Below are 14,522 nucleotides of genomic sequence, written 5' to 3'. Positions count from 1 at the left end.
GAGCAACACTCTATCAACGTCATTGCTCTCCGAATGTTTGGAGTTGTGACAATAATGGCTACATCTAATAGGACCATGATATTTGTATTAATTCCAATTAGTTGCAACTTAAGGATCATTCCGGGATATAACGAGTCAAGATGGCTACTAATTGTTGGCTGACAAGGTGACAAGTGTGTTTTAAGAAAAGCGTTAAACTTAGCGAGTCTTGTTCACAATGACGTCGGGTCGTTTATTCTCCTTATATAAGTAAGCGGGGTGGGGGGGGGGGTATCTAGGTTATTGCTAACAAAGAGAGCTTTCCATAGCATTCTATTAATATCACTATTTTTGTGTTATTATCATTTTCCAGCTAAACAACAAACCAATAACTACTCATCAGCTACGATAAGAAATTACGCCTCCCAGACATGTAGAAGATCCAATGTCTTTTCTTTATCTGAAAAAAGCAATGTCTATCTAAAAAAAAAAAATGCCTATGGATTCTAAGGGCGAAATATTCAGTCTTGGGCTGAAAGTCAAACCAGATGTTTCTTGGCACAAAAGATTTTATCATGCAGAGTTTTTTTTTTTTTTTGCTGTTCTCTTTAATATAATGTAGGCTTATTAGAGAATGACAAGAAAGAAAAATTTCTAATAAGGAAAAACTTGTTTCAAATATGAAAGGCCTAGTAAATTGGTTTCAACACAGGAGTTTGTAAAACGTTTTAAGTGATAAAGATTTTATGCTAAAATACTGTTGAACTGACTGAATAAATTATCAACTCATTGTACTGCAGTTAATTTATTACATAACGTTTTTAGTATGTCCAAGTGTGTTATTATTAAAGCTAAGACTCCGTAGTGTAACAACATATGTAATTGTTAAAGCTAACGCTTGATGGTGTGTCTGAATGTGTGATTATTAAAGCTAAAGCTTGATGGTGTGTCCAAATGTGTGATTGTTAAAACTATGTCTTGATGGTGTGTCCGAATGTGTGATTATTAAAGCCATCAAGCTTTAGCTTTAATAATCACACATTCGGACACACCACCAAGCTTTAGCTTTAACAATCACACGTACGGACACACCATCAAGACATAGTTTTAACAATCACACATTCGGACACACCATCAAGACATAGTTTTAATAATCACACATTCGGACACACCACCAAGCTTTAGCTTTAACAATCACACGTACGGACACACCATCAAGACATAGTTTTAACAATCACACATTCGGACACACCATCAAGACATAGATGTGTCCGAATGTGTGATTGTTAAAGCTAAAGCTTGGTGGTGTGTCCGAATGTGTGATTATTAAAGCTAAAGCTTGGTGGTGTGTCCGAATGTGTGATTGTTAAAACTATGTCTTGATGGTGTGTCCGAATGTGTGATTATTAAAGCTAAAGCTTGATGGTGTGTCCGAATGTGTGATTGTTAAAACTATGTCTTGATGGTGTGTCCGAATGTGTGATTATTAAAGCTAAAGCTTGATGGTGCGTCCGAACGTGTGATTATTAAAGCTAAAGCTTGATGGTGTGTCCGAACGTGTGATTGTTAAAGCTAAAGCTTGATGGTGTGTCCGAATGTGTGATTGTTAAAACTATGTCTTGATGGTGTGTCCGAATGTGTGATTGTTAAAGCTATGCCTTGACGGTGTGTTAAAACTTGGTTATTAAAATTGAATTTTTGTGGTATATCAAAAAAAGTAGTTCTTCAAGCTAAGCCTTGGTGGTGTACAAAAATATGCAGTTATTATAGCTAAGTCTTGTTGTGTGTCAAAATATACATTGGTTAAAACTGTTGGATAAGTCTTGAACTAGAGTGAAATCATGATTATTCTATACAGTCCACCGGCTGAACCCTGGTAGTTTGTGATGAACTTTGGATTACAGTGGAACTTTTCATGATTATTGTATTAAAGCTATTAGAATAAACCTGCTTTTTGACGGAGCTTGTTTTGATGAACCCTGAACTACTTGATGAATCTACATTTGTTTTGATGAACCCTGAACTACTTGATGAATCTACATTTGTTTTGATGAACCCTGAACTACTTGATGAATCTACATTTGTTTTGATGAACCCTGAACTACTTGATGAATCTACATTTGTTTTGATGAACCCTGAACTACTTGATGAATCTACATTTGTTTTGATGAACCCTGAACTACTTGATGAATCTACATTTGTTTTGATGAACCCTGTATTACAGTGTTCTTGTTTTTTTTATTATCATTTTGTTCAAGCTACTTGATGAATCTACATTTGCTTTGATGAACCCTGTATTATGGTGAAGCTTATTATGATAAGTATATAAAAGTCATGAATAATCTTAGATCATAGTGGAGTTTGTTGCAATGAATCCTGTGGACATTGTTGTTCTTATCCTATTTAAGCTGATAGGTGAACCTTACATTACGGCGGAGTATGCTGTAACGTACCTTTCATTATAGTGACGTTTGTAATAGTGAATTATGCACAATAGTATTTGTTGTGATTATTTTATACAAGCTATAAGATGAGCCTTGGATCACGATGGATTTTGCTGTAATGAATCCTGCATTACTGTGAGATTTGTAGTGGTGAATTCTGCATTTCAGTGATGTTTGTTGTAATTATTTTATACAAACTGTAAGATGAGCTCTCGATTACAATGGGTTTTGCTGTAATGAACCCTGCATTACAGCGAAGTTTGTACTGGTGAATTTTGCATTACAGTGGTTTTTGCTATGATCATTTTATACAAGCTATAAGATTGGCCCTGAATTACGATGGATTTTGTTATAACCCTGCGTTATGGTGAGGTTCGTAGTGGTGACTTCTGCATTACGAGAGAGTTCGTTGTGATTTTTCTATACAAACTATAGAGTAAACCATATTTATATAAACATAAATTGTTGTGAATTCCGAGGTGTAGCATCTGTTTAATGTAACAGTTTTTTCTTTGAACAGATATATGGATATGACCCCTTCGATCTAAAGTAATTATATCCGTTCCTTTCATTACCTTTCTTAAATCATACTGTTACTTTGCAGTGGTTCATACGAAACGCCCCTTTTTATAGGATTATGGATGAACGAAAGTTTACTATCTTAACAAGATTTTTACTGTTTTTACTTTATTCAAATATCATGTCATTTCGGGAATTTTTGAAGTAGCTTCCTTAGGGATACTCAAGAGAGAGTGATCGATTTAAGTTTTTCAGACTTATTTAAAGTCTTGAAGTAAAACCTGCACAATAAAATTATTTCAACTGTTCTGTTTTATTTATCTTTTCATCTGTTGGATCGATCAAAATAAAGTTCAAACTGGTATATCTCTAAAACTGCTGATTAAGTTTTAGTCAGCCTGATATTAAAATATGTGTCACACTTTGATATCAAAAGATGTTTCACGCACTGATATCTAAAGATGTTTCACACTCTGATATCAAAAGATGTCTCACGGTCTAATATTAAAAGATGTCTTACCGTTTGATATCAAAAGATGTCTCATGGTTTGCTATTTCCGAAGAAGTAAACCAATCTAAAGTAACTTAAGTAAAATTCAACTTGAAAGCATATTTGTGCAGCACACTTTCTCCAAATCACGAAGTCTAATAGAGCTTAATTTTTATCAGACAAGCTGTTTAAAATAATAAACGTGAAACCCAATCTATCAGTCGAATCACCACTTGTCACTGATTTAAGCCGTTGAACATGAAACCCAATTATCAGTCGAGTCACCACTTGTCACTGATTTAAGCCGTTGAACATGAAACCCAATTATCAGTCGAGTCACCACTTGTCACTGATTTAAACCGTTGAACGTGAAACCCAATCTATCAGTCGAGTCACCACCTGTCACTAATTTAAACCGTTAAACGTGAAACCCAATCTATCAGTCGAGTCACCACCTGTCACTGATTTAAACCGTTGAACATGAAACCCAATCTATCAGTCGAGTCACCACCTGTCACTAATTTAAACCGTTAAACGTGAAACCCAATCTATCAGTCAAGTCACCATCTGTCACTAATTTAAACCGTTAAACGTGAAATCCAATCTACCAGTCGAGTCACCACCTGTCACTGATTTAAACCAATTCCACCCCTCATCAGTAACCCTGGACAAAGGGTAAATCGGGAAAGCAAGATTAGGTATTATTTGTACGTTCTTTTGAGTTCTCTTATACTCATCACAGTGAACCTATATCCAAATAGAAATTGAAGAAAATGCGGCATTTACGCTACTAATTTACTGTTTTATTAGTATTTTCAACAGTTTGTCCCTTTAATAATTCAATTGAATAAATTGTAGGATCCTTTTAATATTCTTCAAATTCTATATAAATATAGGATCACTGTTGTGAGTAAAAGATAACTCATTTTCAAATTACTTGATATTTTAAACTAATTGTCTACTGAACGCTTCAAACTTCAATAGTTTACTTCTTCATCGTTTTATAAACATTTCTACCTGTCAAACTCCCTTTCTTATTTTATCATTTCTACCTGTTAGACTCCCTTTCTTATGTTAGCACTTCTACCTATTAGACTTCCTTTCTTATGTTATCATTTCTACCTGTCAGACTACCATTCTTATGTTAACATTTACACCTGTCAGATTACCTTTCTTATGTTAACATTTCTACCAGTCAAACTCCCTTTCTTATTTTATCATTTCTACCTGTTAGACTCCCTTTCTTATGTTAGCACTTCTACCTATTAGACTTCCTTTCTTATGTTATCATTTCTACCTGTTAGACTCCCTTTTTTATGTTAGCACTCCTACCTATTAGACTTCCTTTCTTATGTTATCATTTCTACCTGTCAGACTCCCTTTCTTATGTTAACGTTTCTACCTGTTAGACTCCCTTTCTTATGTTAGCATTTCTACCTGTTAAACTCCCTTTCTTATGTTAACATTTCTATCTGTCAGAGTACCATTCTTATGTTAAGATTTACACCTGTCAGACTACCTTTCTTATGTTAACATTTCTACCTGTCAAACTCCCTTTCTTATGTTAACATTTCTACCTGTCAGACTATCATTCTTATGTTAACATTTCTACCTGTCAAACTGTATTCTTGTGTTAACATTTCTACCTGTTAGACTTCATTTCTTATGTTTACTAATGTTTTAAAATTTAGTGTTGCCTTTAAAACTCCGCATTTACTGTATACAAACCATTTAAAGAAGATTTTCTCGTACTTTCGTTTTTTATATCTTATACGAAATATCATAACCACAGATAAACTACTGAGTTTTTCATATTATAGTTTGAACAATTATTTTTAAGAGTCTCGCTTTTCGAGGATGTAGAAACGCGAGACTCTTAAAAAGAAACCACTACCACTGTCACCACCAACAACAACAACAAAAAAACCCTCGCCACTATCTATATTTTTTTATATTGCTTATCCATTAAAATATTCCATTTAAATATTTGGATTTTAAGAAAGATTTAACAAAGGCACGAAGTAATCTCTTACAATCTAGTTGTTGTTCGAGCGATGGGTTTTTATTTGCTGGAATCAAACATACGAGTAGAATGAAAAAGTATTTTTTCCTTGTTCAAAAATTCAATACAAGAATTTTTTCCGCCAATTTCTTCTTCCATTTAAGTTGCTGCAAAATCTCTCTCCTCACTTTGGGATCATGAGTGCACCATAAGAAAGAATGACAGTCAAACCCTACTAGTCTATCAAGTAATAGTAGTCCAAGATTGGTGGTGGGTGTTGTTCTCTAGCTGCCATCCCTTTACTCAGCTTTGCACGAAAATTCTAGAAACAAAAAACAAATTTCGAATAAAGCTGGACAAAAAAGTTTGCTACTGGAGAAAACTCAAGTGATTCGGAGTAAGATGGTGTTGTTAATTTCAAAAATTTATTCAGAATTTGTCCATCGCCTCTAGATTTTGAGTTATTGTAATATATCAATATTTTACCAGCACTATGCAATCAACTCAGTACAATTTTACAATAAATTATAGTTGCCCAGTGTAATTCAAGTCCTTTCTACGAAACTTATTGTGTAGAACGTAGACAGAAAGAGGAAAGTGTTTAAACACAAAACACTGTGGGTGTGGCAGATGATCAGTGTTTCAAGAATATCTCTTTAGAAACAGAAGTATCGGGCGGAAATAGAAGTTTAAATAATAAACAGTTATAGCTTGCTGATAATGTAATTTATAAATTGCGAAACTTTCGAGTAAAGAAATATCCTTTTAACTTTAACCCTTTCTCGGTATCTTTATAGGAAACTGCTTCTAGTGTAAGTAACTATCATTTATTTGTTCAAATATCACCATCTTTATGTGCATTTTGTTAAAAACATTAATGGAAGCCTTGTATTTGTTTTTTTAGAATTTTCGCGAAAATCTACAAAGTGGCCACCTGTGCATTGCCATCCTCAATATTGAGTTAACAGATTAGAAGGAGAGCAGTTAGTTAACAACCTCCACAATCAAATAAAATCCTATTCTTTTCTGATCGAATAGTGAGATTTGAACTTCACTCTTATAGCGCAACCATAACGCCCAAAGTGCGGAAAGCTCTTTCACGCAAATCATGCAGTTTCACAATCTGGCCACGCTAACAACTACGCCACGCCCGACTCAATAAACATTATGGGTTTCAAGCGATGGCAGCTAATTAAAAATTGTTCAGAGGCACTTGACGAAACAAATAACATAATTTTAGAAAAATAAACAATCCCAAGAATAGCTGGCTTTAAATAATAGATATAAAAGCACGGTTTTTTCCCCACAAAATGAATGTAATGTTCCTTTGGTTAAAAGGTTCTCCCAAAAGTCATCCACTTTTTAAACTCAACGTTAAACACTAGTGTAATTTTACTTAAAGTTCTGTTTAATTAAAACAGGTAGCTAATTGAAACCGGCATAAAAGGTACATTAGTTGTAATTACTTGATAACGAGTAAACCGGAGCTATTGTATTTTACCCTATGCTGCGTTAAGCCTTTTTAGATACATATAAAGTGCGTATAGATAAGTATAAGGAATAAAAGACACTTTGCATTGAGTTCAGGCGACTTCTTTTATATCGAAAAAAAATCTGCTACCGAAAGCAACACGAGTTTTATTTGTTATCATATATTTTCTTTTATTGACGCAACACCGTTAAGAAGAATCGAACATCTGAACTCGTTCTTACTTTTTTATATACATATTTTCTCGAATTTAAATTTTCTTAATGGTTCTTGGTCGTTGGCTCCTTCCTACGCCTACAACCTGTCCACGTGTTTGTAACACCAAACTTGTACCTAGGAAAACTCGGTTAGCTGCAGACATTAGTGTTTGTATTTAGTTCGCGCAAAGCTACTTGGGGGCGCTAGCTGTCTCTAATTTTTAAATGTTGGTTTGTTTGTTTGTTTGTAATTGAGCACAAAACTACACAATGAGCTATCTGTGCTCTGCCGCCCGGCATGGCCAGGTGGTTTGGTCGCTCGACTCGCAATCCGCGGGTTCGAATCCCCGTCCCACCAAACATGCTCGCCCTTTCAGCCGTGGGGGCGTTATAATATGACGGTCAATTCCACTATTCGTAAGTAAAAGAGTAGCCCAAGAGTTGGCGGTGGGTGGTGATGACTAGCTGCCTTCCCGCTAGTCTTACACTGCTAAATTAGGGACGGCTAGCGCAGATAGCCCTCGTGTAGCTTTGCGCGAAATTCAAAAACAACAACAAACTGTGCTCTGCCCACCACGGGTATCGAAACCCGGATTCTAGCGTTGTAAGTCCGCAAACATACCGCAGTGCCACTGGAGGGCATTTAATGATGGGCTAGAGCTAGTAATAGCAATAAATAAGGAACTAATAGAAACAGATATTCCTGCCAAAAAGTATACGAGTAGCCAACATAAAGTAGTTAAAACAAATTCAAGTATTTGTTTTGTTTGCAACCGTAATTAAAGTTTTCGGCTTTTTATAATCTAATAAATTTGCCTAACATTTATCTTTTTTTATAAAAATGCGAATAAAAAATATAAATAAAACATCGGACGAGTGTATTTTTGAGTTAGTTAACAAGTTTTTATTTTTCGGGACGATCTTCCTAGTAGACAAAACCAATCACTTCGCCAGTTAAAAAACGAGCTGAAAGTTTCAATCTTTTCGTGATATAATATACCGAGCCCTTAACATAAAAATTCGGTTTCCTAAATTATCAAAATCTGCAAGCCCTTTTTTTATTGTGTTTTTTTTTTCTTACGCTTTCATCCAAATTAACGTCCATTACCTCGGTTCAATGTGAAATCATACGTCTTGCGTGACAATGTTCCTGGATGAGTGTAAAATTACAAATCTTGTGTAGCAGTGTTCCCGCATGAGTTTAAAACTATACATCTTGTGTAGCAGTGTTCCTGGATGAGTGTAAAACTATACATCTTGTATAGCAATGTTCCTGGAAGAGTTTAAAATTATACATGTGTATAAGTGTTCCTGGATGAGTGTAAAACTATACATCTTGTATAGCAATGTTCCTGGAAGAGTTTAAAATTATACATGTGTATAAGTGTTCCTGGATGAGTGTAAAACTATACATCTTGTATAGCAATGTTCCTGGAAGAGTTTAAAATTATACATGTGTATAAGTGTTCCTGGATGAGTGTAAAATTACACATCTTGTGTTGCAGTGTTCCTGTACGAGTGTAAAATTACACATGTGTATAAGTGTTCCTGGATGAGTGTAAAATTACACATCTTGTGTTGCAGTGTTCCTGTACGAGTGTAAAATTGCACATCTTGTGTTGCAGTGTTCCTGTACGAGTGTAAAATTACACATGTGTATAAGTGTTCCTGGATGAGTGTAAAATTACACATCTTGTGTTGCAGTGTTCCTGGATGAGTGTAAAATTACACATGTGTATAAGTGTTCCTGTACGAGTGTAAAATTACACATCTTGTGTTGCAGTGTTCCTGTACGACTGTAAAATTACACATCATGTGTTGCAGTGTTCCTGTACGAGTGTAAAATTACACATCTTATGAGAAAATTTTCGTACAATAACAGTAAAATTTCACATCTTCTGTGGCAATGTTACTATAAGAAAATAAAATCACTCAATATCTGGCACATAAATAAGCATTATGGGTTTGGGTTAAAGATAGGCAGGTAGACATGTAACATTATGACCGAGTTTTATTCTTCTTACATGTAGAGAAAGCTGATATGTTTAAGCAAACCAAAAACTCTCCCCCCAAACCACCACCAATCAAAATATAATTCTCCCCCCCACACACATTCACCACCGTCAAAAGAGAGAGACGATTAAACTCATGTAGTTGACATCAAATAATACATTTCACGGATATTATATAGGTCAAAGAATCAGTGATATCGCTATCATCAATATAACTGTTCCTCGTTTCACGAGAAATTACACTTTCTCAAAGATATGACGAACATTTCAACAAATTTTGACAGAGTTTAAATAACAATATTAAATTTGAAAGAGATTATGATGATAATTTAAAAAAATCCTCGCTGTGTTTTTTATAGATGAAACATATGTTGTTTAAAATACACAAACTTTGTTTATCTGGTGTACGCTATTATCCGTTTTCATTCCTAAACTGTGTGTGTGTGTGTTTTGTTTTCAAATACTGTCAGTTTTCATAAAGAAAATATCGGTTTCGTAAATATGGAAATAATTTATAGTACGAAATATTTCATTAAAAAAATAAAGATTTTGGTTGTTTGTTGTTAAGCACAAAGATGCACAATGAACTGTTTGCTATGGCCATTTCTCCAAATTTTACTGTTATACTCCCTACTGCTGGACTACTAACGATATGGAACTAAAGACTATGTCTCCGTTGACACATATTAAAAACAATTAACAAATAATAGCAGAATAGTCGATATGCAAATTTGAACAATATTTAAACTCAACAATAAGGAAGTCAAGATGCAAAATTGAACAATATCTAAACTCAACAGTAAAGCCGATATGGAAACTTGAACAATATTTAAACTCAACAATAAAGAAGTCGAGATGCAAACTTGAACAATATTTAAACTCAACAGTAAAGTCGATATGCAAACTTGAACAATATTTAAACTCAACAGTAAAGTCGATATGCAAACTTGAACAATATTTAAACTCAACAGTAAAGAAGTCGCTATGGAAACTTGAACAATATTTAAACTCAACAATAAAGTCGATATGCAAACTTGAACAATATTTAAACTCAACAGTAAAGAAGTCGCTATGGAAACTTGAACAATATTTAAACTCAACAGTAAAGTCGATATGGAAACTTGAACAATATCTAAACTCAACAGTAAAGCCGATATGGAAACTTGAACAATATTTAAACTCAACAGTAAAGTCGATATGCAAACTTGAACAATATTTAAACTCAACAGTAAAGAAGTCGCTATGGAAACTTGAACAATATTTAAACTCAACAATAAAGTCGATATGCAAACTTGAACAATATTTAAACTCAACAGTAAAGAATGTTTTTTAAAGGAAATGTAATCAGTGAAGTAAAGCAAAATGTAATTCGTAAAACTCTCAAAACTACATATTATTTCCATAGATAGTGTCCAAAAAATGCTTTTCATATACTGGGTAAAAACAGTCTTAGGGTATTGACTCTAATCCAGTAATAAAACTCTGCTCTTATTAATTGGGTTTCGGTTCACAAAACATCATCTTAGTAAAATTCATGTTATACTGAATATGAAACCGGTTATGGAAATATTACATTAAAGTAAGCTACCACACTTGTACGCTGAAACAAATAAGCATGAAGAATATGTGGAATAGAACTAACTGTGATCAAAGATCATGTTCTGCTCTTCCCTCTACGTTTCCTTTTGGTTAAGAGCTGTTTTTAGCAGCTTGATGACAAGAGGTTCTTGTATTCTAATGTGTAATTATTTCCGGGGGTAGAGGATGACGCGAAAAGAACTGGAATTTTACTGGACCTAATTCATATTTTGAAGTTTCACTTCAATGTTTTAAATAAATCCGATTAAAACTATGTTATCCAAAGCCTTTAAGATCTCAGGAAATAAAAACCTTTTTAAAGCAAAAGTTGAGAACATTGAACAAATGCTTAGAATAAATTGATTTTCATTGCCATTCATAAATAGAATATCCCACATAAAAACTGAAAAACTAAATACCGCATCTATCGGTGTGTTACTTTAGCTATACCCTACTTATGCATTATTTCATGCATGATTTAGTAGAAGGTTTAGAAGATTTTCAAACAGCTATATCCACACTTCCAGTTGAAATGTGTCTTTAAAAAAAACAGTCGAAATTAAAAGGACTCTTTAAGTTTAAAAACAGACAATATTTATTCTAAATGGTTTCGATTATCTTTGCTTAAGGGATGAATCATAAAATCGGTGAAACAGTTTAATAATTGTGAGGAGTAAATCCGTTATTGAAACAACTTACTCAGGTAGCAAGAGTGGTCTGTATGTTTGTTGATTTTGACCTAGTCAGCAAGAGTGGTCTGTATGTTTGTTGATTTTGACCTAGTCAGCAAGAGTGGTCTGAATGTTTGTTTATTTTGATCTAGTCACCAAGAGTGGTCTGTATTTTAGTTGATTTTGACCTAGTCACCAAGAGTGGTCTGTATGTTTGTTTATTTTGATCTAGTCAGCAATAGTGGTCTGTATGTTTGCTTATTTTGACTTGATTTTAATCTAGTCAGAAAGAGTGGTCTCTAGGCTTGTTTATTTTGACCTAGTCAGTAAGAGTGGTCTGTATGTTTGTTTATTTTGATCTAGTCACCAAGAGTGGTCTGTATTTTAGTTGATTTTGACCTAGTCAGCAATAGTGGTCTGTATGTTTGTTGATTTTGATCTAGTCAGAAAGAGTGGTCTGTTTGTTTGTTTATTTTGACCTAGTCACCAAGAGTGGTCTGTATTTTAGTTGATTTGGACCTACTCTACAATAGTGGTCTGTATGTTTGTTGATTTTGACCTAGTCACCAAGAGTGGTCTGTATTTTAGTTGATTTTGACCTAGTCAGCAATAGTGGTCTGTATGTTTGTTGATTTTGATCTAGTCAGTAAGAGTGATCTGTATGCTTGTTTATTTTGACCTAGTCAGTAAGAGTGGTGTGTTTTTAACCTACTTATATAGTGTCTAGAGAATGATCTTTTATGTTAATTTATTTGTATTTGATAGTATGAAAAACTTCTTGTTGCGAAGATCAACAGTTTATTAGATGTGTTTTTTATATTCATCATAGAAATGGTAAATTTTGACGAACAACAAGAGAAAAGTCCATTCTCTGAGTTAGACCAATTTTGGTGAATTCCACAAGCCTTAAGGAAATCTGTAGAAGGGAAGATCAAAGAACAAGACCAGACCTCTCGTAATATCATACTTGAGATATTGGGCTTTGCTTACTTTGGGAACTAATGATGAACTGGCTGTGATTGTAAATGCGTTATTCTAGCAATAACGTGAGCAAAACAATGTATTTTGTTCATATGCGATATACCAACGTTCTCAAACTTGAAATTCGTTTATGTCGTAATGTATAAACTGTGCTTCGACGTTCTTTGATTGATAACTTGTTTACGACAGATATCTTATAGAAACTGCGCCCCCAGTGACACAGCGGTATGTCTGCAGACTAACAACGCTAGAAACGGGTTTCGATACCCATGGTGGACAGAGCACAGATAGCCCATTGTGTAGCTTTATGCTTAATGACAAACAAACAAACATACTTATAGGTAGTACAGCTAATAAAATTTCTGTTAAACAATGGAACAACTTCAATAAATAAAATAAAATGGGAAAATAACCGATAAATATTAATGGTAAGAGGCAGTATTTGGTTCTACTCGTATTATATAATGCCAAACTATTGCTACAACAAACTGCTTACTAGTAGGGATTGCTTGTTTTGTGTTTAAGTAGTATCAATATGATATAATATGTGAAAATTGGGACATACGAAACACGATGTTCAACTTTTCTATATACAAACTTTTCTTTGTTTTTATTGTAGGCGTGGTTTTATCAACATATGGACGAGAATGTTTACACTTGTTATGTTACATATTTATTTTAAACAAAGCGTTTTGTTGGAGTTAAGCGCATCAAAGCATAGTAGCATCTTATCATTTCGAGACTTCAGCAACGTTACAGAATCGGTTTATCCTGTACTTCAATACGAAGCTTGCAAACGTTAACATTTATGTCAAGTATCGAACGTCAGGCTTTCGAATAGTGTTCAGATTGTTTCTTCTTTTTTAAAGCAATGATCGTTTTTTAAAATCTTTCCAAAACTTCTGGAAAGTGGGTGTACTAGGGAGTAGTAAAACGTAGCTACTTTCGAAAAGAAATTTAACAAAGTGGCACTACATGATAAAAACATAAACTTACATCTGAACTACTAAGAAAAATTTTTTTATGGCTACCTTTGAACCATCAAATGTATAAGTAATCTTTATAAAAAACATAATAACTTGAAAATATCGTTCATCCAATAACAAACGCAATTAATGATAACTTTCAATCTCAAACAAAAAGTACAAATGATCAAAAACACATTTTCAACATTTATAATAGGCTATTATAAATAAAGCTACTGATTTGCTTAAGAACACTAATAGTTCGCTATGTGATATCATTTTTTGTTTATTGTTATTCAATAGCTGCAGATTATTAATCCAATATATTTACATTGTTCTCTGACACGTATTCAAAATCAGAAGTCCTAATCAGCAATGAGATATCATTAAATGTTGAAAATAACTGCTTAGCTCTCTCTATCTTTACCCAATAGGTTAGTCAGAGTGACTAACCAGAATGTCAAAAGGCTGCTCTATCTACCAACTTTCTTTTGTTTAATCATTGTTTTTATCCATAGTTCTACTATAACCTAAAAACTCACACTATACTTTAGTAACTAACCTTCAAATTACCGACTTATATTTACACTATTCGCTACTACATATTTTATCATATTGCGTCATTTCATACTTTTACCTGTTACAACTCTCAGTATTTTAGTAACTAACCTTCAAATTACCGACTTATATTTACACTATTCGCTACTACATATTTTATCATATTGCGTCATTTCATACTTTTACCTGTTACAACTCTCACTCACTTGCACAGGAAACCCCAGCCGTAATAACAGGGATTAATTGCAATATTGGCGAAATTTCTGTTTAAGCGTTTTTATGGATCCTTTAGCCATCAATTTTAGTTGACAAGTAGTTCAGAAACATGTCTTGATACAGTCGATGGTGGCCTCACTGATACTCCTAGTTTAAATGTGTAAAAAATTAAAACTTGTACTGATTAGAATAACTGAATACAAAACAAAAAAACGTGTCAACAATTCGCTGGTCGTTCCATGAACTGCTAGTATGAGAATCATTATATTTCAATTAAGTTATGAAACTTTTATAACAAATATACAAGGAAATAAATTCATGATGTTAGAAAAACACGTAGGTTCAAGAAGTCTTGATTGAAATGAATAAAAACCTTATAACCCGAGCACTTTGAAAGGTGGACCTTTCTTCTTCAGAGTCA

The sequence above is a fragment of the Limulus polyphemus genome, unplaced genomic scaffold, assembly GCF_000517525.1.
Source record: "Limulus polyphemus unplaced genomic scaffold, Limulus_polyphemus-2.1.2 Scaffold1622, whole genome shotgun sequence".
In the NCBI taxonomy this organism is placed as follows: domain Eukaryota; kingdom Metazoa; phylum Arthropoda; class Merostomata; order Xiphosura; family Limulidae; genus Limulus; species Limulus polyphemus.
Note: the sequence above shows the minus strand (reverse complement) of the source record.